Source organism: Pteropus medius, unplaced genomic scaffold, assembly GCF_902729225.1.
Source record: "Pteropus medius unplaced genomic scaffold, Ma_sr-lr_union100, whole genome shotgun sequence".
Classification (NCBI taxonomy): domain Eukaryota; kingdom Metazoa; phylum Chordata; class Mammalia; order Chiroptera; family Pteropodidae; genus Pteropus; species Pteropus medius.
This window is the reverse complement of record NW_024351733.1, coordinates 1,841,022-1,865,576: the sequence shown is the minus strand read 5'-3', so window position 1 is coordinate 1,865,576 and position 24,555 is coordinate 1,841,022. Positions and strand designations below refer to the sequence as shown.

General features: G+C 33.5%; 1 protein-coding gene and 1 pseudogene across 1 annotated transcript in view; both read right to left on the bottom strand.

The window, feature by feature from the left end:
- The window catches only part of DMD (dystrophin), a 1,897,222-nt gene that overhangs the window by 1,455,748 nt on the left and 416,919 nt on the right, over window positions 1-24,555 (bottom strand). The window lies entirely within an intron of this gene.
- On the bottom strand, window positions 12,599-12,717 carry LOC120589024 (uncharacterized; annotated as a pseudogene).

Sequence of the window (24,555 nt, the reverse complement as noted above, 5' to 3'; positions counted from 1 at the left end):
AAGAACTGTCATTTTTCTATGATCTTATATACGGTGTTTGAATTTTAACTATCATAAAAAAACTACCTCATCTTTCCACCACAAATCACAGATATTGACACCTATACCCATCCACTTATTATTTTCTCCTCTTACAATTAAAGTGTTCCCAATTCAAATTAAGGAAATTCTCTCTACTTGGACTTTTTACTTGTTTATTATTGAATCATCAATCTTTCTTCAGCCTAAAAACATGCCTTCTTAACTCCCACTTGAAAGATAAAGCAAATTAAAAAAAAAAAAACTTTGGTATTATAGGGGTTCAGAGGCACTCTAAGATGTACCTCTGTGGTAAGTAGATTCTTTTGGGCTAAAGGCAACCCAAACCTTGTGGGCTCAAGAGAAACTTCTGTCTCTACCCCTTAACTACCTGAAAGAATTTGAATTTGGGGCCATGCCCATAATAAGAGAATATCAGATCACTTTTTCATGACCTACCTATATGGCAGGGCAAACTTCTAATCATTGAACAATCACTCTTATTGTTCTGCAATGACCTTCTTCCCCTCTGTAGCCCCAAGTGACCCTTGACTCGGAATGTCACATATACCTCATTTTCCCTTTCTGTCTTTGAACCTCTCATGTATATGGGGTCTTTGACTGTCTTGTGTATGAAGAGTTCCCATATGTACGTATGTGATTAAATTTGGTCATTTTCTTTTTAATTTGTCTCATGTTTATTTGATTATTAGAGCAGCCAAAAGAACAGTGAGGGTAAAGGATCCTCCCCACAGTATGCTAGTAAATTGGTTCTCCAAAAGTAAAACAAAACATAAACAAAGAAACAAGCACAACGACAAAATCCCTGATGTGCAGTGTTGGCCATTTTCCATGGTGTAAATCTCCCACTATGGAGGATTTTAAAGTCATCAATGGTATAACAACCTGTTGCTGAATATTTAACAATCTGCTCTCATGAACCTGTATGATCTCACTCCAGTATACCACAGTACTTATTAATGGGGTTACTCCCTTGTTTTTCCATCCTCTTCCATTTCTCTGTTCCCCTTCACACAAACAGAAAAAAAGCTTTTCAAATGTTTCAGCTACATTCTTTGTACTTACTTTCCTACTCTCTCCCTTCATATTTATTTAGCATCAACATATGCCAGGCACTGTTCCAGACACTGGAAATAGAGAAGTGAACAAAGCAACCCCCTAACCTCATGGAGCTTAGATTGGAGTTGAGACATAGACAATAAATAAAAACAAATCTCCAGCCTCTCAGATTTCAAGTTCTATAGAGCAGGGGTTCCCAACCCCTGGGTCATGAACTGGTACTGGTCTGTGGCCTGTTAGGAAATGGACTGCACAGCAGGAGGTGAGCGGTGGGCCAGCGAGTGAAGCTTCATCTGTATTTGCAGCTGCTCTCCAGCGCTAGCATCACCACCTCAGATCGACCTCAGATCCTCAGGCATTAGATTCTTATAGGAGCACTGGTCCCTGATACAAAAAAGGTTGAGTGGGGACCACACCTAGGTCATACTGGATGAAAGAACTGGCTTCTGGCTCTCTACTTCATTAATAGCTACAATGTTGCCAAGCCTAATGGATGTTTTCCTATCTCCATCTTACTCTATAGCTCCCAGTAGCATTCCTACATTCTTAAATTATTTTTCTTAGATTCTTTGACACTGTATATTTCTGGTTTTATATCTATCTAGCTATACTTTCTCAGGCTCTTTTTCTAGCCCAACATATTTAAATGATATAAAATTCTGGAGAGGTTTAGAGGTCAGGTCTGCGTTTCCTCTAGCTACACTTACTCTTCCCTAAAGTGATGTCATCCAATTTTGCCTTCCTCCTTCCCTCCTTCTCTCTTAAACATTTCCTATATGCTAATTAATCCCAAATACATATCTCCAGCTGAGACCTCTCCTCTCAGAAGATATCTCAAATTTGTTACATACAAAATAAGGCTCTCAGTTCCTTTCAGATCCAACAGTCTTCCCATTAATCACCATCTCTGAATATGGCAACAACATTCATGCATTGTGTCATGCTGTAAACTCAGGACTTGTCCTTGATCTTTTTCTGCATTCCTTCATTTGATCCATTAGCAAGCCTTGTCTTTACTGTCTCTAAAAGGAATATATACATCCACTTTATCTTCATGTTCATGATTACTATTTCACCCAAGTTGTGATCCTTTACTTCTGGGACCATGACATTCACATCCTAACTGTTCCCATACATTTCAATCTATTCTGTACTCAAGAGCTAGAATTATCTTTTTAAAAACATAAATTAAATTATAACACCCTCATACTAAAAACCCCAAAGCTTCTCATTTCTTTAGAATAAATCCAAACTACTTCCATGCCTACAATGTATTTCATGACCCAATACTGCACACTTAGCTAATGGCAATCTAATGGCTTCTCTCTTTCTCACCAACTACCTTTCAGATATATTGACCTTGTTTTCTTATGTAAAACAACACAGGCCCTTTTATAGCTCTTAGTCTTTACACTTGCTGTTCTCTTCACCTGGAATTTTTTCCCCATCTTTCTGCACTTTTGATTCATTGTCATCCCTTAGGTTTTAGCTCATATGGTACCTCATCGGGGCTGCATTTCATGATCACCCTATTTTAAGAAGCCCACTCTCTTTCCCTGTATTTCACATTGACTTATTTCCTTTATATCATTTGTCACAAACTGTAATTATTATGGTTATTCATTACTTCGCTATTGTCTCTCTTCAATAATATAAGCACTACAAGGGCAGGAACTTTCTCTAAATTGTTTTAATCCTTACTGACAAATGGTAGGTACTCAATATTTGTTAAATTAGTAAATGAATGAATAAACAGATAATTACAGCTACAGGGAATAAAATTTCATTTTGGTGACATGCACATAGAATAAGACTCATGTTGTAAACCAAGAACTGATTGAAGGGAAAGAAAGCATTATAACGAAGAGGAGCAAGCAGTATTTCTCTCACTCCAAAATTATGTTAAAGAGATTCAGTTTGATAATTTATTATTTTTCATCGAGCATCAATTATGTATAAGGAATTCTATTATATTTTCTTATTTACCCTTCAACACTCTCTTATGAGTTAAGAACATTGCACAAGGTCATGTAACTAATAAATGATGGTCTAATTAAATCAGAGATAAAGAGACTCCTGAGTTTACATTCCAGTTCTCTCCTGTTCTGATACTGGGCAAGCTCAAATAGACTGAGCTTCAGCTTCCTGTTGTATCACAAAAGTTTTTTTCTTAAATTATTGACCACATTCTCAAAAATGAGACTTGATTTGTACAATATCTCTAGCTCTAGGAAATGAAGAGGTTTTTTTTTTTTTTAAGTAGCAGAGAGAGAAGCATCTATTTCTAAATTAAAGAGCATTAGCAGGTTAATCAAGAAGCCTATGAGTGATGATGACAAAGTTAGTACATTTTTAATTCAGATTAAAAATACTCAAGCTAGTACTCAAGGCACAGGAAAAGTGATGTTTTATTCATTGTTTCTAAGCTTCTGCACAGACTCTACAAAACAGCACAGTACTCTGCATAGAATCAATGTTCCAAAGTTATTGACTGATTTGATAGAAAAATTTGTTCAAGTCCTCTCTGAAACTCCCTAAAACTTGAATTAAGTGGATTTCTAAGAAGTATCGTACTGACTGAATACATGGCGGGCTGGAAAATTCAAGCAAGTAAAAGCCTTGCCATTTCACTAAAACTATGAATCAGTGGAAGGTAGGAGCCTACTGAATAATTATAATTGCAAGAACAGTTCTTTAAAATAAGATATGAGAACGAGAAACGGATTTAGTTAAGAAACAAAGAAAAATTGGACATTAAAAACACATTTGTAAACAATTAATATGGTCACTTGCATAACTACTGTGTGTCTGCATGTGTGTCTTATTTGAAAAGTAATCTCTGACTAGAGATTAGTAACATCAAAGAATGGGTAGAGAGAAGGAAAGCCTTTATGTATCTTCTCATTTCTATCTTCATGGTTGGATGTTTATTTTTCCCATTTGCAACCTTAACATTTCTTCTCTCTTTCCCAATTGCTGAACAAGAGTTAAAATTAATATGCTAAATATTATAACAGCTAAATTTCTTAACACAGCTTCTGGCTCTTGATTCTGAAATTCCAGCTTTTCTCAAGTATCTTTCCTTCAGGTTGAATCCGACTAACATGAGGCTGGCTGTCCTGATGACTGTAAGCCCCAGAGCTTGGTATAATTAGCTCACTTTCCATATCCTGCAAAGCCTGCCTCATTACCCATAACTTTAGACCCTATTCAGGCTCTGGTCCTAGACTGGCCAAACGAGTCCCACTTCAGCTCTTATCATGATGGGGAACTCATCCCTTGAAAAGAAATCTCTCCCTCAAGATGGATACAGGTTAGATTGATGTCTTTGGCTACAGGAGTTAATCTTTTAGTTCTCCATGATTTTTCCTTTCATTAGTTTGGATTTAATCCTTCACTTTTAAACATTTTTTATTACAAAAGCGACACATGCTTATTGTAGTGGAAAATTTAAAAAGTACAGAAGTATAGAAAGTGAACAATGAAAATACCTCACGTCTCTATAACACTCTAGTCTCATTATCTAGAGATATTTCTTAGAAGTTATACTTGTCTATTCATCCATTCATCTATCCATCTACCCATCTGTCCATTTAGCCATCCATTTATCTATTCATCTGCCTGTCTTTCTAATGAGATTAAACTATATGCATAATATGTACATATCTACTTCCCTACATATCATCACAGGATGGACCCAGGTAGTATAAATTCAAAGTCTTGTTCTAGACCTCATTGACCATACATAATTTTGGATAAAGAATTTAATTTTTTCATGTCTTAATGCCATCATCTATAAAATGAGACTAAGGTTTTTGAAAGAATTAAGACAAATGTAAGCACTTAGAAAAATGACTATCAAAAAGTAAGTTTTCATACATGTATATATACATACAATTTGGACTTTAAAAACTAATTTTAATAATGCATGTATTCATCTATTCATTCATTAACTTTGCAACTATTTATTGAACACCTATCATAAGTCAAGGATTATGCTAGGCACTACTGTTATAAGAGTGAGCAAAAGTTAAAACAATCACAAACAAACTTGGATTCTGATTGTATGGAGCCTATAGTCCAATTGCAGAGCTTTATCTGCCTAGCATTCTATAATTGGAATAATACTGGAACTACTGTAAACGATACTGCAATGATCATCTTTATGTATCTGTCTCAAATATGTATGAGTATTCTATAGACCTAATTCTTAAACGTTAAATCTCACGATGGAAAATGTGTATAATTCTATGTTTTGAAAATAACTCCGAATTTCCTATTTAAAATTTCCAAGTGCTTGTTCACCAAAAGAAACACAGGGCCTTTTTCATGAACCCTCATCATCACAGGATATAATACTTTGCATTTCTTTAATCATTAGCAGTATTGAGCTTACTTTTGTTTTGATTGCTTATTTGTAATTTTCTCAGGTAGATGTTCAGATCATATTATTCACTTTTTAAATATTAATATGATATATTGGTTCATATTAATTGAAGAAGTTTTATCATGGTGAGGTTATCAATTCTTTAATATCAGTATGATTCCCTAGTCTATTCTGTTTTGTCACTTTTAAATGGTGTTTCTCACCATAGAAGATATTTTAATTTTTGCGTTGATAAATTTGTCAATTTTATTTTACACCTTCTCAGTTTTATGTCACTTTAATACTATTAAAATATTCCTCTATATCTTAATATATATTTTTAAAGTTTTACCTATTTATATAAAATCATTATTATCTGAAAATTCTTTTAGTATTTGTTGTGAAACTAGATTATCATTAGATGTTTTTTCCCCAATAATGTCAAAGATTTTAATTTAATTTACTAGCTAACCTACTTTTTCTCTATAGATATGCAATGCCGCCCTTCAATGTTAAATTTACCTAAATAAACATTTGTCATAATATTTATTCTATATCATTAAACTAGATCTCTATATCATGCCACATTGTGTCGGTATGCTATGTTATGAAATCTACTAAAGCAAATCACTTATTGGAAAGTAATTTCTCAACTATTATCATGCATTTACATTTAGACTAATTTTATAATTATCATGACAACCGCATCGCTTTTCCCTTTTGTGTGATTTATTTTTAGTGTGTTCACCCCTAACATATCTCTGCTCTTCTCTGCTTGTTCCCTAGGTGGCTGACTCTTTCACAATGCATCTCCTGGTATCATTCACTAGCTGTATTCCAGCTTCATTAAGCCAATAGAAAGGATCAGCTGGAGATTCAAAGACAGGGAAAGAGAAAGCTGGGAAATTTTTCTTCCGTAATCTCTCTGCTACGGAGTTGCGTCTTATAGTAGCTGATTCCTTCCAACAACTATATTTCCCAATATGTGGTTCTTCCTCTAGTACTGCAGCTCTCACTGGACTCTACTAACCTTCATTCATTCTGTTTGTCCCCTTTCCCTCTAAGGGCTAGGGATAGTGCTTCCTACTGTTGCTTCTCTCTGGGTGATTCTCTATCACCTCTACGTTAATGTATTATACTTCTGTAAGTAATCTTATATAAAATTCTCTTCAACTATCGGAGGTGAATTCTGTTTCTCACTGAGATTCTGTAATACTTGCTAAAATAATATATAGATGGATGATGGATGGATGAATGGATGGATGGATGGATGGACGGACAGACAGATTTATACACACACACACACACACACACACACATATGTGTGTGTGTGTAACTATATCTTTATTAAAATTATTTTGAATGCATATATTAACAGAGTAAACTAACATTTTCATCATATATGTCTCTTCCTTTTCTTATATCTTTATGTACTTAAAATTCACATGATATCATTTATATGTGGGATATAAACCTTAAAGCAACAAATAAACAGGACAAACAAACAGAGACTCATGGACATGGACTATAGATTAGTGGTTACGAGAGGGTGTGGAGAAGGGGAAGGAGAGAGGTAGATGGGGTAAAGGGAGTCAAATATGTGGTGACAAAAAGAAATCTAACTACGGGAGGTGAACACGCAGTGTAAATATATATATGCCCTATTGTTAAAGTGTACAGCTGAAACTTTTTGGATTTTGTTAACCTATGTCACCATTAAAAATAAATAAATAAATAAATATAAAAATAAAAGAAAAAAATATGCAAACAATATACAAGAAAAATAAAATAAAATAAAATTCAACTTTAAACTTTCTCCAAACAAACCTTACACTTTCCTGTATAATTTGCTTCTGAGAAATCTACAGATTATGTAGTATTCTGAATAGGATTTTATTATTTCTTTATATCTTCTAATTCTCAATGTGCTCTTAAATAAAGAGAAAATCATATTGTTTCCAAATGATAATATTTAAGTCTATCTTTTCCAATATATATACTTCATCTTTTTTTATTGTCATATAAAATTTGCTAGGTTCTCCAGAACAATATTGAAAAATAACAGAAGTGAGCACTATCTTTAAACTGTTTATTATTTTTATAAGAATTCTTCTAGCATGTCAAGATAAGGAAGTTTCTTTCTATTCCTATTTTAGTAATAACTTTTCTCAGAACTTGGTAATAAATTTTAGCAAATGTCACTGGATATATTATTTCTTTTTCTAGTGAGAAGATTGACTAGTTACAGCTTCCTGGCCTTCTTTAAGAAAATAACAAAGACTGTTATTGTACTGTTTTGCACTTTGTTTTAAATTTCATTTTAGCATAAATGTTATTCTACATAAACTTATCAAGTAAAAGCTTTGAATCTCATCCCTTTAAAAAGCTTTGCCTTATTTCTGTTTAAAATGTATGGCATATATGGATGAAATTTCACTTATTGCAAAGAATTTCTCTAGCTAAAAATTGTTGGCATTCTAATTTAGACTAAAGTGTAAATAGTTAATAACTGTTCATGTTTAAAGTATTTCATTTAAATAAAATTAATCTTTAATTGACACATCTTTAGATGGGGGAGGAGGCTATATCCCTAATAGAATAATAGTTTGATTCATTTCTCAACATAAGTAGCCACTCAATTGGAGAAGGTAGGAGAGAAGCTAATTCATAATCCCTAACTGTAACTGGACATAGCAGGAAATAGAGTGAATCACCATGTTTCCTCTGTCATGATGACTCTTAAGTTCTATCCAAGCTCATTATCTCTGTTGGCATTTGCATATTCTTATGAGTTAAAAAATAATTAAGCTAAAATAGGTTGGGCATGTATGAGCAGAAAAAATAGCTTGAAATAAAAAAAATGTTGCAAATATTTTAATAATCTTGACAGAGTCAAGTTTCTAGAGGTTTATTTGAACCAAATGCAAATGAGCTCTAAGCTTAAGATTCTTTTTCAATTTCTCATTATAAATTTGTTACTCCGTTGTGAGTGTTGTGTGATGAAGAATGAAGTAGATGAAATTTTCAGTAAAGAGTATATACATGCCCAAGAAATCAGAGTCAAGAAATTCTATAAATTCTAGGTTTTTGTACTAAATGAATTAAGAGAAAAAAGAAACCTGATTGTTGTAAATTTTACATTTATTATGGTAATATGCATTTGCTTCCAAAAATTAAAATAGAATAATCGAAACAAAATTTTATTTTGGCAGAAATTAATCTTCTGGATTTTGTACAGATGCACATTATGCTTTGAGTATATTACACGTGAACTTACTTTCGTGTTTTTATTTAAGCTATTTTCATTGCCAGGCTTGGATGGTCCTATTTCTTTTCATTTATTTAACTGAATAAACGTTACCAATCCTTCAATTTTCAGGGGCTATGCAATTGTTTCCTTGAACATCTCAAGAGTTCAGTACATAATGACATCTTCCATCCTCTGAACTTTTATAGCCAGGTAGATTCTATCATATACTAACTTGAAATTCAAGTTTACACACACACACATACATGCACGCACATTCACACTCACACACATGTAGTGAAGGTATCACACACACAAAATGAAGGTATTAAAAAACTATTTGTGAGAGACCTGAGATTCTTCTAAAAACATTTTAAGAAAAGAGTGACTCAATTACATTATCAAATCAATGTTTTTCTTTAAGGTAATTCATCCAGAATGGATTGGAACCTACTGAATGCCAGGCTCTTGTGCTGGTTGCTGAAGATAAATGCTGGACAAGACAGACATAACCCCTGACCTCAAAGTGCTCACAGTGCACGTGACATAAATTAATTCTAATGTGTGAGGCCATATAGTCTAGGTTTTTCTCAATTTTATATATTTAAATGTTAATAATATTAAAGAGCAGAAAATTAAATGTTAGGTAAATAAAATATCTATGTATGATCACTTATAAGGAAAGTAGTGAAGCAAGAAGATAAAGACGTTAGCATTACTTTGACATTTTATGTCTGAACAAATAGTCACCACACCTATTTTATGAGTCAAATCAAAACTTACACAACAGTGATTGTCTACCAAGTTCCTTTTTTGCGACTACTTTTTCTAATTTCTTTCTTTAGGACTAGAGGAGAAACAATGTGAACTTTTAGAAGACAATGTATTTTCAATGCCTAATACCGAGACTGACTAACTTCGCACTCATGAAATATTTGTGAAAAAAAATTTTTTTAATGGTCACAGGCAGAGACATCCAACTCTTTGCTCTTCTGTCATGTAATGTGCATTACTTACATTCTCTTTTTCTGTTGTTTCTTAGTCCACATTTAAATCATCAATTCTATTTGCATAATTAGCCCTCATATGGATTTTTTGTGCCTTTCTACAAACTATTTAATCGAGTCCTAAATTCAGTCTTGAAACATGATGTTGAATAGGCAAACAGAAAAAAAATGGCTTTTACAATTGTCAACACTCATGTATATAAATTATATATACATTTTAAAAAACTGGTTACATATATTTGAATCTGATTTATTTTAGATACAAATTAAAAGGAGTAGCATATATTACTATATTTGAAATAAAAGAATTAGATTCAACACTTGACAAGTCAAATTTAATGCATACCTTAAAATGATGCAACATTTTACTTCTCAAAGAAGTTCCTTAAAAATATTTATCTAATTAAAAACTATAAATATATAATTGAGAATTGTGATTTCAAAAAATAGGAATATACTACAAATTAAATTCGACATTTTTTTTTTCTGCAGAAACTAAATGAGGTTAATACAGTGGGTGAAGTGAACATAATTCACAAGGCCATTAGAGCTGAAATACTTCAAGTACATTCCTGTTCAGTTCTTATCCCTTTCATAAAGTTAATTTATGAAGAAATATGCAAGTCTAGACTAGTCCACTAAAGTATACTTTTTTATATGATTATTTCACATAATATGGCTACTGACCGTATGTATTTTGTCTAGGCCTTATCACGGGAGAGTTGTTAACATAATTCATTTACAATTTAGTTAGCAAGAAAACATGTTAAATTGAATTTTACTCTGAAACAACATATCAAACTAATGTGAAATATATTACATCCCATAAAATGAACAAACACTGATCAAATTATACAGCTGAACTATGTAGCTCACATATCCCAAGACATTTAAAATATCATCTCTATATAGTCATTAAATAAGTCTCAAGATACAAAGGGTTTCCATAAGCACCAATTAATAACTTTCTGTCATATTATCAGCTTATTCCAGAGGTTTATGATGATGGTGAATTAAAAATAGTAATCTCTTCTCATAGTTTACATCAATAATCATCTGAGTCTTTTTCTAATCATAACAACATAAATTTTACAATGTAATTTACATGAAAATACATTTTTATCTTATGTTGATTATCAGCATGATCTTTAGCATCTTCAAGTATTTGGAAAAAGAGAGCTATCAAAATTAGAATCGTGGTTCTCAGTATCAGAAAGCTCTAGTAAACACCAAAAACTTTCATCATAGTCTATAGCTAATACAGCATGAAGTACAATGCCTTAGACAGAGACAGTATTTAATGAATAACTGTTGCTTTGTTATATCTATGTTAACACAATAAATTAAAGAATAAAATCTTAATTCTTGGTTTATACCCTAAACTTTCTTTTTAGCCATTTCTGCAATGGTAGTGAACAGGGAGGCTTCCTCTATTCCCAATGAAATCCCCAATATGCAAGCGTCTTCTGAGAATTCCAATATACTAGATTGGGTAGTAGGCCTAACATGGGGTTCCCACTGCTGAATGATCTATTGCTCTATCTATCTATCTATCTATCTATCTATCTATCTATCTATCTATCCATCCATCCATCCATCATCTATCTATCATTACCTATCTAACATCTATCTATCAAGCAATGAATCACATTCATTTATGGTCTCATTACATTTATAATATTTCAGGCTAGGGGTATATATATGTAAATATCTGAATGTTTATATGTTTGCTGCAATACAAAAAATATATGTATGAAATTCCTATAAGATATGTTATCTCTTATTTTAAATTAATATTTTAAGACATAAGCTACACGTCTATTATAGCTGAAGAATCTATGCAATCTGACATTTATATGGAATGAATGACACTGCTGGAAACTATCTATGACATTGTGGGGTTATCAAGTCAACCAATGAACAAAAGTCATTTTCTTTTTTGGTTGGATAGTTTGATAGATAAGAAAATGTCACATTCGCAGTTTAGCTTGTGACTATTTCCCATAATAGGTTCACATACTATGTTTATATAATAAGTTCATATAGTACAGCATTAAAGCTGTACTAGAATATAGTATTTTAAAAACACACAGGTGGCACAAGACCATACACAAAGAGTGATGAAAAATTGACTTGTGTCAATGTCAAGTGATATCTAGTTGATGGTCACATGACTCTCATGTGAACTGCTTCTACTTAATATATGTTGTCAATGACTTGGATATTAAGGCATAAAAATACAGCTATTATAATAAAAGATGCCACAATACTAGAAAGAATAACTTATTATTTATAAAAAAAAATCTTGCTATAAATGTCTTAACTGAAATAGTATTGAAACTAGGAAGATAAAATTTAATAGATATGAACTTAAAGTATGGAATTAATATAGGAAAGAACAGTTAAAAGGACTCCATGGACTCAGAAAAATATATGAATGGGAATAAGGCAATTGGAATTCTACTCCTAGCCCTAAATCTTACTAAATAGATGTAGGAGATATAACTACCATGATAGTAATGGGTACCAAAAGCAAGACATATAAATAAAGGTTTTAAATGTTTATCTTAGAGATAGTGAAGACATAATCAAATAGTGGACGTCAATCACAGTTCCTCTAAATATAAGTAAAATTAATATGTGAATGTTACAAAGATACAAATTCTTTTTCAAAGTAAGAAAAAACTTTCAGGTAATATCACTTTTAAAAATACTTAACTACTATAAGACAGGATCTGATTTAGGAACACTGGATTGGCACACGGATTCGATTAGAGAATGTTTTGACACCTGTCATCTGCACTAGAGAAGGTACTCTGTACTGTTTGATATGTTGCTTTGGACTACGTATTGTATCCTCTCTTTATTTTATTTTTTTTACGCCTACAGCACCTGGTCTTCCTAGATGATCTCCCATCCAAGTCCTAACCAGGCCTGACCCTGCTTAGCTTCCAAGATCAGAAGGGATCGGGTGTGTTCAGGGTAGCATGGCCACAGACATTTCCTCTTTTCAAATACATTATTTAATTTACTCCTCTTTTAAAAATCTGTGAAGCAGGTGGTACAAGAACTATATAGGGATGAATTCACTGAGACTTAAACAATAAAATTGGTTTCCCAAGAACACTGAGCTTATAAGTAAGCAGCAGAGCAGAACTACTTCCAACTCTAAATTCTGATTAATGTTCAAGCAATTAACAAGACCACTTAGCTAATTCATTTACTACAGTCCTGTTTACACCTTTATAATCACCTTAATTAATTTTTTCTTTTTGTCAGGCCTCTGACTGCATTGATGTGATTGGTCTCTGTCAATGAGTAATAAAATAATACTTGACTTTCCCACGTTGCACTTTTTTTAAATCAATATTTCCATAGGACAATATTTGCAAACATGCCTTCTCTAATTTAGGATACATGTTACCCATCATAACAGAAAAAAAATTGTGTTAAAATTCAAGTATTTGCTGATAATTTTCTCTTGAACATTTTACAGATCTCTATTGCATATATAATATTATATGATATGATATATAAACATGTTAACCTTTAAAATATATTCCAATTCATTTTTATTTGCCAAATTAGGCTACTGTAAAACATAAACAAGATATTAGAAAATACACTACATAGGACACTTATCAGACTTTTGTTTTCTATTTAAATAACTTTTTTTGGTAATGAAATCTCCATAGTTTATAGAGCAATTACTGTCTGTCAGAAAGAAATAATGAGCTTGTATTTTTCAGCTGTGTGTAAACTGCATGCATTTTATATTTCTAAGGAGAGGCCTCTATCAATCAATATTTTAAAAAAAATGACAGTGCTCAGTTAGGCAGGAATTGTTACTGGAGCTGATAAATGTTTACCCTTCATTGGAGACTGACAACTAGCATATGACATCAACCACTTTTGTGCTTTTATACTGCTTACATTAAAACCAGTCTAGGAATATGAAAATTCAAAAATGTGATTTTAACGTAAAACTGCTTTCAAATTTTTTGTTAGGAAGCTTGCCAGACACACTAGTGGATGACTTTGAGAAGCAAATAGGTATTACATGTATAAGATAAATAAGTGAAGAAGAAATTAAAAACAAATACAAGCCACTGTTGTATGTGGGCAAAATACAATAAAATATTGTTAAATGATCACATTCCAAGGTCTATATTCAAATGCCTTTTCATAAATGGAGTCCTAGCAACCTTTGTAGTTTGTTCAGGGCAGGTTGAACAACAGCAGTTTCTCCTAAAGCAGGCTAAAATCATTTAACCCATGATGGCTTTTTATGCAGAGCTGACTTATTTGAACTTAGAGAACAGCAGACCACATAAATGTCATATTAATATTCTTAACTGAGCTAAATTGTGTTAACAACAGAACTTGTCTTATCATACACTTCACCTTGGCCTATGAGAGAATGTGATAGTTATGCTATTAATTGATGATCAGTAAAAGCAGTTATTTTTGAAAATATATAATGCACAGAAAATAGCATTTTCCTGCTCCTCATTTGCCTGTATTTTCTAAAAAACACTTGGCTTAAAAGAGAACTTCTTATTGGAACTGTTTATTTTTCTTAGCTTTCCTTCATTGTTTTTCAGTCTTCCCTTTCCTCAGTTCTTAAAATGAAGATCTGAACTTGACCATAACTACCTAAACATTTTGATAGTCTTTCTACTTTAATTTGCCTAACTAAAATCCTTTTTATTTATCCATTCATTCAAGAAATATTTATTAAATATCTACCATTTTCCAGGCACTGAGGTAGGTGCTGGAGCATAACTGTGAACAAAAGAGTCAAGGGATACTTTTTCATGGAGATTACATTCCAGCAAAGGAGACACACATGTAAGTAGATAAACTCAGCTTTATGGCACGTGCTACACTACAGGAGAAACTAAATGTGCTGAATATTTAGTCTTCTGGCACGAGGTCAAACATTAATCTACCAGGTCAACTTCCGAATCGTTTCACGTTAATAAGTATTGTGGCTCACTTTTCTATATATTTATATTCTGTATCATTTTAAAAACTGATCTGTGGTAGCTTGGCAAGTTAAATGATTCTCTAAGAGCAGTATGGTATCCTTCCATCTCTTATCTTAACCCTTCAAAAATATCTATCTTTTACATTTCCGTGGTTTCATATATCATCTCGGCAGATCCCATTTCTTTCGATGTCTGTTAAAAAATACACTAAGTTTAACAGGGGATCATAATTATTAAGATGAATAATTGTATCTTTGTATAGTTATCATTTTCATACTAAAAAGCTCGGAAGACTGTATTTTCTGATTCTTTCCTGTTAATTGAAACTTTATGATATTTCTTTGACTTTTACTTAGCATTGGCAAGTCATTTCTTCAAGGCATTCAATATTTTTTAAACATTCATCATAGCACCTACTGTGTATTGAACAATTTTCTAAGTGCAACAGCAAAATTAAAACATATATGGCACAGCCTCTGCTCTATATGAGCATAGTCTTGAACCTATACTTAACATTTGGCTAAAAAAAATTATAGCTGATTTAATCACATAATTGGCTTTGGGAAACTGCAGTCATCAAGTCCACATGTTAAAATGTAAGGCTTTAAATAAATGTATAAGTACGTAATCCAATCTATGCTGGTTAAAATATATCAGAAAAGACCAAAATAGGACCAAAAAATATAAGGTTTCATGAAAAAGATAGAGTACTTGAACAAGAACTAGAATTAGAAGGCTGAAGGATAGAAGAAAGGCTTTTCAAGCAATAGGAGAAAAGTTGAATTGCATTTAGCAATTAGTCTTCATCATAAAAAAAAAGTTTATAACTATGTGGTGATGGATATTAACTAGACTTACTGTGGTGATCAGTTGGCAACATATACAAATATTGAATTATTATGTTGTACACCTGAAACTCATATAATGTTATGTGTCAATTATATCTCAATAACATAAAATAAAATAAGATTCTTGCATGTGGGACATAGTAAGAAGCCTGCCCCGTGATTACAGCTAAAGAAAGTAGTAAGAAATAAGACTAGAGGAAACATAAAACCTAGGAAGATTAAGAAAAATATTGATCACTACTAAGTTCGGAATTTTTAATACAGGTAATGAGGAGCCACTAATATTTTTTTAACAGAGAAGCTACATGATTAAACTAGTGTTCCAGTAAAAGTTTGGAGGCATTTTGTTGAATACAGTTGAATATAGGAGAGAGAGAAATTTTTCAGCCATGGACAGAAAAAGAATAGGGATAAGATCCAGCAGTGGGAAAATCAGAAGTCAAAATTTTTGATTGGAGATCTGACTGCTATAACTAAAATTTTAGGAAAATTAAACCATCGAGGAGGCGATTCAATAAAGGCATCATTTGGAGTTGATACTGCTTAAATTGAGGCTAGAGAAGCAAAACCTTGGAGACATTTCAGAAAATTATAATTAAACTGATTTGATTTGAGCTCAAATAAAACATGGGCAAAATTGAGAAATAAACCTGATTAAGCCAATTCATTGAAGGTTTTCAACGACTTGGTTAGAAGTTTGAACTGTTTTCTAGGTATCCGATAATGTCATTCATACTCACAAGAATAAAGATGAACTTGGTTTTGGACTTTATCTCAAACAACCCTTCCTGCTCCTAAAATCATCATCCAAGATGTACTAAAATAATAGTGATAAAGTGTTCAGGCTCTGAAGTTAAATACTTCTTGATTCAAATCCAAACTCCACTTCCTACTAGTTATCTGTATGATATGGAAAAATTCCTTTATCTCTCTTCAAGACTTCGTTTCTACATTGTAAATGTAGAAGCAACAGCGCCTAGTCCTTAAAGTGATTGTAAGGCTTAAATAAGAAACTGCAGGTAAAGTGTCTGGTACAAAGTAAGCTCACATTAAATATGAGCTATTTCAGGAAACTGATCAGGTTTTTTCCTTACACTGAGCAGAACTGGTAATGTAGATATTAAAATCAACGGGATGGAAAGGAAAGTAGGAGAATGAAAACCTTTGCAAACAAGAGAACTTACAGAGGATACGAGCAGATTTGGAAAACATTCATAATAACACGAAGAAGGGGAGTCAACAGAGCAGATGAGAAGCATAACACAGAAATAGATGATATATCAGATACAGTGATAGATGTGAACAGAGATAGAGATGAAGACATAGAGATGGAGATACAGACATAGACATACATAGAATGTCAGAATGTTAAGCTGTCCCAAATTCATAGACGTGAATTTCTCGAAAGGAGGGGTATGAAATTCACCCTGAAATTCAATTAGAATTTAATTAGTGACTTTTGGGAAAACAGTTTTGATAGAATGAGTGAGGAAGAAGTTAGTTCTTGAGGTATTAAGGAAAATAGATAATAGGCAAATTTGGCAACTTTAGTTACTGAGGTCACATTTAGGATGTTGAACAATTACAATGGTTAAGAGTAATTGGGAGCCCACAACTTGCCAAGCCTTGCTCTAAATGTTTCAAATCGACAAGTCATTTAATCCTCATAACATGAATATAACTGTCACCTCCATTTTCTCAATGAGAAAAAGGAGGTATAGGGAGATTAAGAGGTTTGCACAACTTAACATTGCTAAAAAGTAGCCAAGTTGGCTTTGAACCAGGCAGTCTAGCTCCAGGTCCTGTGCTGTACTACTGCTCACACAGCTTCTAAGAAAAGAATGGTGATTTCAACTTGGTCATATGGCTGAGTCTCTATCTACCCGAATAGGCCAGAATTGAGAATAAAAAACACAACATTTTAAGTGTTTGAACGATCATTTTAAAGTATACGAGAGAGATAGTCTCTTAAAGTAGCTTATAGGAGTGAGAGAGAAAACATATGTTTGAAATTACCATAATACATGACATGTGATCACTTCCTTTGGAAAGAAAGGTATGCACTCCTTTGGAAAAAGCATAGGGAATATCTCTAGCTGGGGTGATTCACAAAAGGTCTATATGGAGGAGATATTAATTAAAACTGGATCAGAAAAGAGAAAGCCTAGAGACACTTCAAGAAATTATAAATACACTGATTGTTGGAGAATGAGATAAAGAATGAGATTAATTTGGAAAAACTGAAAAACATGGTTGAAATGTGATCGTGGACAGTTTAAATGCCATTGTTGAAGTATTTAAATGATGAGAGGTGAGCTTTTAATTTAGAGCAGTGGTTCTTATAGTGTGGTCCCCAGACCAACAACATCAACACCGCCTAGGAATTTGTTAGAAAGGCAACTTACCTGGTGTTGCTTTCAACCTACAGGATTAGAAACTCTGGATGTATGGCCCAGGACTCTGTGTCTTAACCAGCCTCTAGATTATTTTTATGTATGCTCAAGTATGAGGACCCCTGCCTTAAGGAATATGGTTGTTATTAAGTCTGTTCACAGAAGTCTCATTATTTTATCCAAGGCTCCTGATAGCATCTTTCATTCTGCTCACTTCAACCCAGCTGTAGCCACATGACTGACCTGCTTCATCAAATAAAATGTGAACAGAAGTGATGTGTGACACTTCCAACCACAAGCTTTATGGGCTATCATGTGCTTAAACGTGTCCTCTAATGGTCTCAAAGTCTGTGTTGAGATGACCCCTCCATCAACTTCAGTCCTTGCACAAACTACAATGAACTGAGACCCCTACCAACCTACGATGACATGATGTTTGGTGGGAAAAATTCCATTCTTTTCGGTCTCTGAGATATCAAAATTGTTGTTACAGAAACATAACCTAGCCTATCCTGACTTGACTTGGACTGGAGGAAGTCCCATGACTGAGAAGGGATTGGTTTCATGGTAAAAGAGAATGTGCTTACTAAGAGGTAAAGATTTAAGATATCTGTGAAAGAGAGAAGAATCAATATTTCACAAGAGTCAGAAAAGAAACACATTTTTACATGAATATATGAGGCGGAGTGGGAGAGAGAGAGTGAAACAAATTATTACCAGAATATTAACAATATTTATCTCTGGATATAAGGATTTAAGGTGAATTTTACTTCCTTACTGAGTCTATTATTATTATTATACCTAGAGCATTACATAATTATGAAAAAACAAATATCAGAAAAGCATAAAGTCTATGTCACAGAATTTGCCTCAAATCTCATCTTCTCCTTAAGATAAAATCTGAGACGACTTTTTAACTGCACAATTGTGTGTCTGCATCCACTGCTTCTTATCTCTTACCATGTACAGAATACTGTTTTAAGTTCTATCCACATTATTTCTGATCTTTTACTTAGTCTTGCGAGTAAGACTTATGATCACGAGGTTAGGAATGAATTCCCGAGTTTATATAACATGCCTTAGATTATGCAGTGACTATATAGGTACTCTGAGATTCAAACCAAGTTCTGTCTGATCCTAAAACTTAGGCTTTTTAAAATTAAACCATACTGTTATTTGACAGTCTGTATGAGCATTTGCATGTATATGCATATGTGTTTGTGTGTGCATGTGTGTTCAGAGACACATTAGTATATTTGATATAGCCCTTAATAAACAAACAAGAGATTCTTGAATATACTGAGAAAGAGACTGGTACTTTATGTTCAATGCCCTAGTATAGTAGTAGAGTTGGTAACAATTATAATTAAATAATAAATTGATTACTCATTACAACTTACTGTGCTGATATTGCTACTATATTTATTTCTTTTTTAAAATAAAATTATGCAATAAAGAATCATGACTCCTTGTAAGGGCAACCATGCTGAAATTTCTAGGTCAAAATAAATTTTCATGAGATGACAAATGTACTACCTAAATACTTACAATTGGTCTTGAGAGTTTCACAAATCTCAGTATATATATATATATATATTTTTTTTTTTTTCCTAATCCTTGTCACCTCATCTAAAGAGACTAAAGGTGGTTTTGCCCTTTTCAAAATAGTAAGGCCTGAAATATTAGGAGCCATACTTATTATATATATTGTTTTTATTAATGTGGTATCATCACTAGAGTTGATTACCATGAATCCACAGGCTTATCAACAACTTTACCTGCTTACTAGATTGTAAAACCAGAAAGGATGGCTCCTTTAATACAGATATACAGATAAAGTTTGGCTGAAAGGATAGTACTCCTGGGGATGTGAATGGGCTTTAGAGGGGTCCGTGAATCCCCTGAAATTGTATACATTGTATTTTATGTTTTTAGAAATGTATATGACAAAGAGTCCACAGATTTTATTATATCTCCAAGAGGTATAACACCCACAAGAGGTTTGGTTTTACAGTCCTATGAATATACAAAAAAAGCATTGAACTGTACTCTTTAAATAGAACTTTTAAAATAAACTTGCCAAGCCAAAGATAAAGTACTTTCACTTTTGTGTTACCATGTTTTTAGAACTTATGTACTTTATACTCCATTTCTTGATCTGACTCAATGCCAATTAAAGATCTTTTTGATGACCATGTCTGTGATGCTCTAGCTAAGCCTGGCCAATCTCAGGCCAGCATGATGACCTAGTTGCCTGGCTACCTTTATTCTCTTTAAAACAGATAGAACTTTCCATTGTGGCACTTTCGCTACTTCTTTTGGCTCACGTCATACCATGGTTATGAGACAACCCAATTACCTTTTTATTTTTTATTTTTTTAGGAGAAAAGAATTTTATGTTCATTTGGTTCTCAGAGAAAGCCAATATTTTATTAAAGATTATTTTTGCTGATCAGAATATGAATACCAATAGAATAAAATAGGTCAGAAAGCCTGAGGATTGCATTAGAATGAGGAGCCAGACAAGTATACAGATGCCACAAATTATAGAGGAAGCACAAATATCATTGGTCAAGATGTCTCACAGATGAAGAGAAAAGCTGGGAGGCAGAGAAGACTGTCAGGCAATAATATAATCTTAAGCAGCATGCAAGGCCAAAGTCTGAAAGAGTGGAAAGGGATGTGCAGGCACTCAAGTAAGAAGCTTGGCGACACAATGTCAGATTTAGGAAGAGAGTAAATGGGAAAAAAATCGAAGAACTATATCCAAGCACTGATAAAATAGGGAGTAAATTATAAGGACATCAGCAAAAAGACAGTGAGCAGTAGATGTAAGAGGCTGAGGGAAAGAATCAAAGATTTGAGAAATGATTTGGCTGCTTCTCACGTGTGTGACAATGGATAAGTAAGTAAACTTTTTTGAGTTTTCATTTTGTCACCTGTAAAACTGATACATTTAGTGATTCGTTTAATCCTCATTATGATCCTATGATGTAGATAATATTATTATCCCTATTTTATAGATAAAGAACCTGAGGCTCAGAGAGGTCACACTGCTAGTAAATGGCAAAAATAAAGATTCGAACCCCATAAGGCAGGTGTTGATGGTACCCTTCCCATCTTCCTTCATTCCTATGCAGTTTAGTACATGCTAGTCCAATTTCCACCTCCTAGCTCCTGCATATTTTTTGCACACTAGAGGCTATTCTTGAGTACATGTGACAGTTATAAATGCCAAGAACTGAATGCAAACCTCTTCCCAGGGTCCCTCAACCATTTACCAGCAGGAGTTGATGTATAAATTCCCCAGCTTCCTCATCCCTTCATAGGATAACTCTGAGGTGTTACTGTGGGAAATCCCATACAATTTTCCACAATTCCCCAGTGGGATTGAAATACACTCTTTATTGGCTTTCTTCCCTTCCTTGTCTCACTTCCTCCCTCCCCTTCTTATGTTTCCTAGGATAATGTCTCAAATAAACCATAAGCATTAGGTAATCTGAAAGTCATAAAGAGTTGTAAATTTAAATTTACTAATCATTATTAGTAACACTGATACTTAAGCCAAAATCTAGAAGAGGCCCTTATTTTTATCCTTTCTGGGTTGGAGTCTACCCATGAAGATAAGAATGTTGTTGGCCCTGAACTCGTAGTTGCAGAGTCCAATACTCCTGAAAGCCAGAGAAATGTCCATGGGTGGAAAGCAGGGAGTTTTTAAGAATTCTGTTAAATGACATTCAGTGAGTGAGGAATGGGAGAAAGTTCTATTTTGACCTCAGTAGTAAATGGAGATGATATGTTGAACATCACTTCCTCTATAAAACTTTCCTTGTTCCCTCAAGATACGGGCAGGTTCTGTCTGTGATAAGCTGTCACCATAACATATATTTCTCTTTGGTAGTACCAATCACAACTGAATAAAATAATTAGTTAGTGGTTAGCTAGTGAGCCTCTCCGCTCTAGCTTGTTCAACGAGAATAGACATTGTTTTTCCTTCAGTGATTCATACCACACCCAGCAATAAAATATGTGCTGGGCACTATTCTAGGAACGGGGCTTGGGGTGATAAATAAGACAGATGATTTACAGTGGCTTCATAAACACACAAAATAGATTTAAGGCATACATCTCCATCTTTAAAGTCTCTCCCAAAACTTGTAAATGCGCTCCAAGCTATTCAGTTCTCCTCTACCAACAACCCATTTCTCAATCTTTTCAGCAATAATATCATCAAAACTTCTAATTTGATAAATCCAATAAACTATTTTAATCCACATCTTACTCAATTTTTTGGTGGCATTTAGTACTTAAATACTCCTGTCATGATCAACATCCTTCCCATCTCTGTCTCCTTTTTGATCTCCCTGGGACTGTATGATTTTTATATCATCTTCACAAATGATACATTCTCCCATGAGTTCAAGTATTAAATATGCTAAAGATTATCAGCTCTATATTTATCAGCCAAAAGCTACCTTCTAAGCTTCAGATTCAATATATACAATGGCCTAGTAGACATTTTATCATAGGCATATTAAATGAGAACTATCGAAATCTGAACCCATTCCCTTTACCTCCTCCCCTAAACCTTGTTCTTCCTACAGGATTTCCTATTCACTTGCCTGATACATTAGCATAAAAATCATCTTAGCATACTTCACCTCACTACTCTGTCATATCCAATCATTCATTAAGCCCTATCTATCAAATTCTCTTCATCCCAATCAATCTCCATACACCATATCACTAGTCTAGTTTAAGATATAATCATCTCTTATTTGGACTAATATTACCAGTGTTCAAATGAATATTTTTCTTCCTCAAGTATGTCAGAATTTTGAAGAGATACCCATCCAGAGCATTGGCTCATTAACTGCCAATGCACAGCGATAGAGAGATGCTCTTCAATGCGCTGTGGCATGTGTGATTGTGGGTCATGTTTTCCAGATCTATGTGGACACAGCCTTACGCTTGGCTGTTTCATGCAGTGATGATCCCTGTATGACCCCTGTGTGTATGTGAGCTTGAGATGTCCAGTGTAGATTCACAATCATTTTTTGTTAGCTTTGTTTCACAATGTATTAGAAGTAGCAATGTCAGTCATCTTTGGTTTAAAAAATAGCTGGCAAGAAAGAAAAAAAGAGAAGACAAAACATCCGTTTGGCCCATGAATGAGTAACCTTACAATGCTTTTTATAACTCCAAACATCCACCCTCGTGAAAACTCTTTATAAAACCATTGTCATGATGATCAACTAATATTTTAAGCTGAAACATATATATATATCCAAGTTTCTGATTTTGCTCTGTATCAACATAGCACCCACAGAACTAAGGAAACCCCTGTAGCCACGTTAGCTTCCATCTTTCTCTTGTCTTTTGAAATGCCTTAAAGTACAAAGAAATATTTTCAGGCAAAGGCAAAAATAATTGTCAGGATGATAGTTTTGCAGACAGGGAATCTTCAATGACAGTGCAGTTCCTATGGTGAGACACTATAATGAGTTCAAAGTGTTTACAACTTGAATACTGCCTGTCAAATGTTCCATTCGATGAAGTAAATTCTTGGCTACAAGCCACAAATGTGCTTTCAGAAATACAAAGCATTGTGAATATATAGGTGTTTCTATTATTGATCCAGGTGAGGCACTTACTTTTTTCTTAACAAAAAAATAAGTTTTCTCAAGATATTCATAATTTCAAAACTGTGTTTACAGTAATAAGGTATGTATTTATTTACAAAACAACCAGAATCTCACTATGATCATCTGTATAAGCAATATGGTCATGTAGTCTAAGTAATATAGTCTGAGATTTTCAAGGTTGTTTTCTGTTTAAGTTAATAGGCTGTATAATTCTGCAGCCTATTAATTTCATTAATAAAAATACTTTTCCTTCAGGAGCAAGGGACAGCACAGAGATAGCTTTAAAAAGTAAAAATAAGAGAGACAACACAAACATGAATTTATAAAATGTTAAAATTATTACTTAAAAATATTTTTGGAATTAACTATTTTTTTCACCCAATGTACCAATGGTATTCTAACAAACTATAAAAATCAATCTTCATTCTTAGATTTAAAAGCATCGTTCTTTATACAGCTACTAACATGGTTTAGTCCTGTTGTATTGCTAATGGGGTAAAATATTGTTAAAATACTGATATGTCTAGATACAGCTGCATATAGTTCTGAAGGATCCTATTCCTGACCTGGGCTACATTACTCAAAGGTATTCTACCTGGAGACAAGATACTATGTAAGGATCATGAATGGGCTGCAGAGGATACATGACACTGAAAAATGTATGCCACTATGTTCTTTTTTTTTTTTTAAAAAAAAGAAAAAAAAGATCTACGACATCCTGCAGGATCTCAAATGGATCCTTGATTTGAAAACAAGTTAAGAAGCAGCAGTCTAGGGCAGGCGAGGTTCTGAATGTGTGGGTCCAGCCCAGAGTCAGCATCACCTGGGTACTTGTTTAAAAATCCAGAATCTCTTGTCCCACCACAAACCGACTTGATCAGTAATTCTGGGGGTGGGACCCAGCGATCTGTGTTTTAACAAGACCTCTGCACATTTCTAATGCATGCTAAAGTTTGAGAG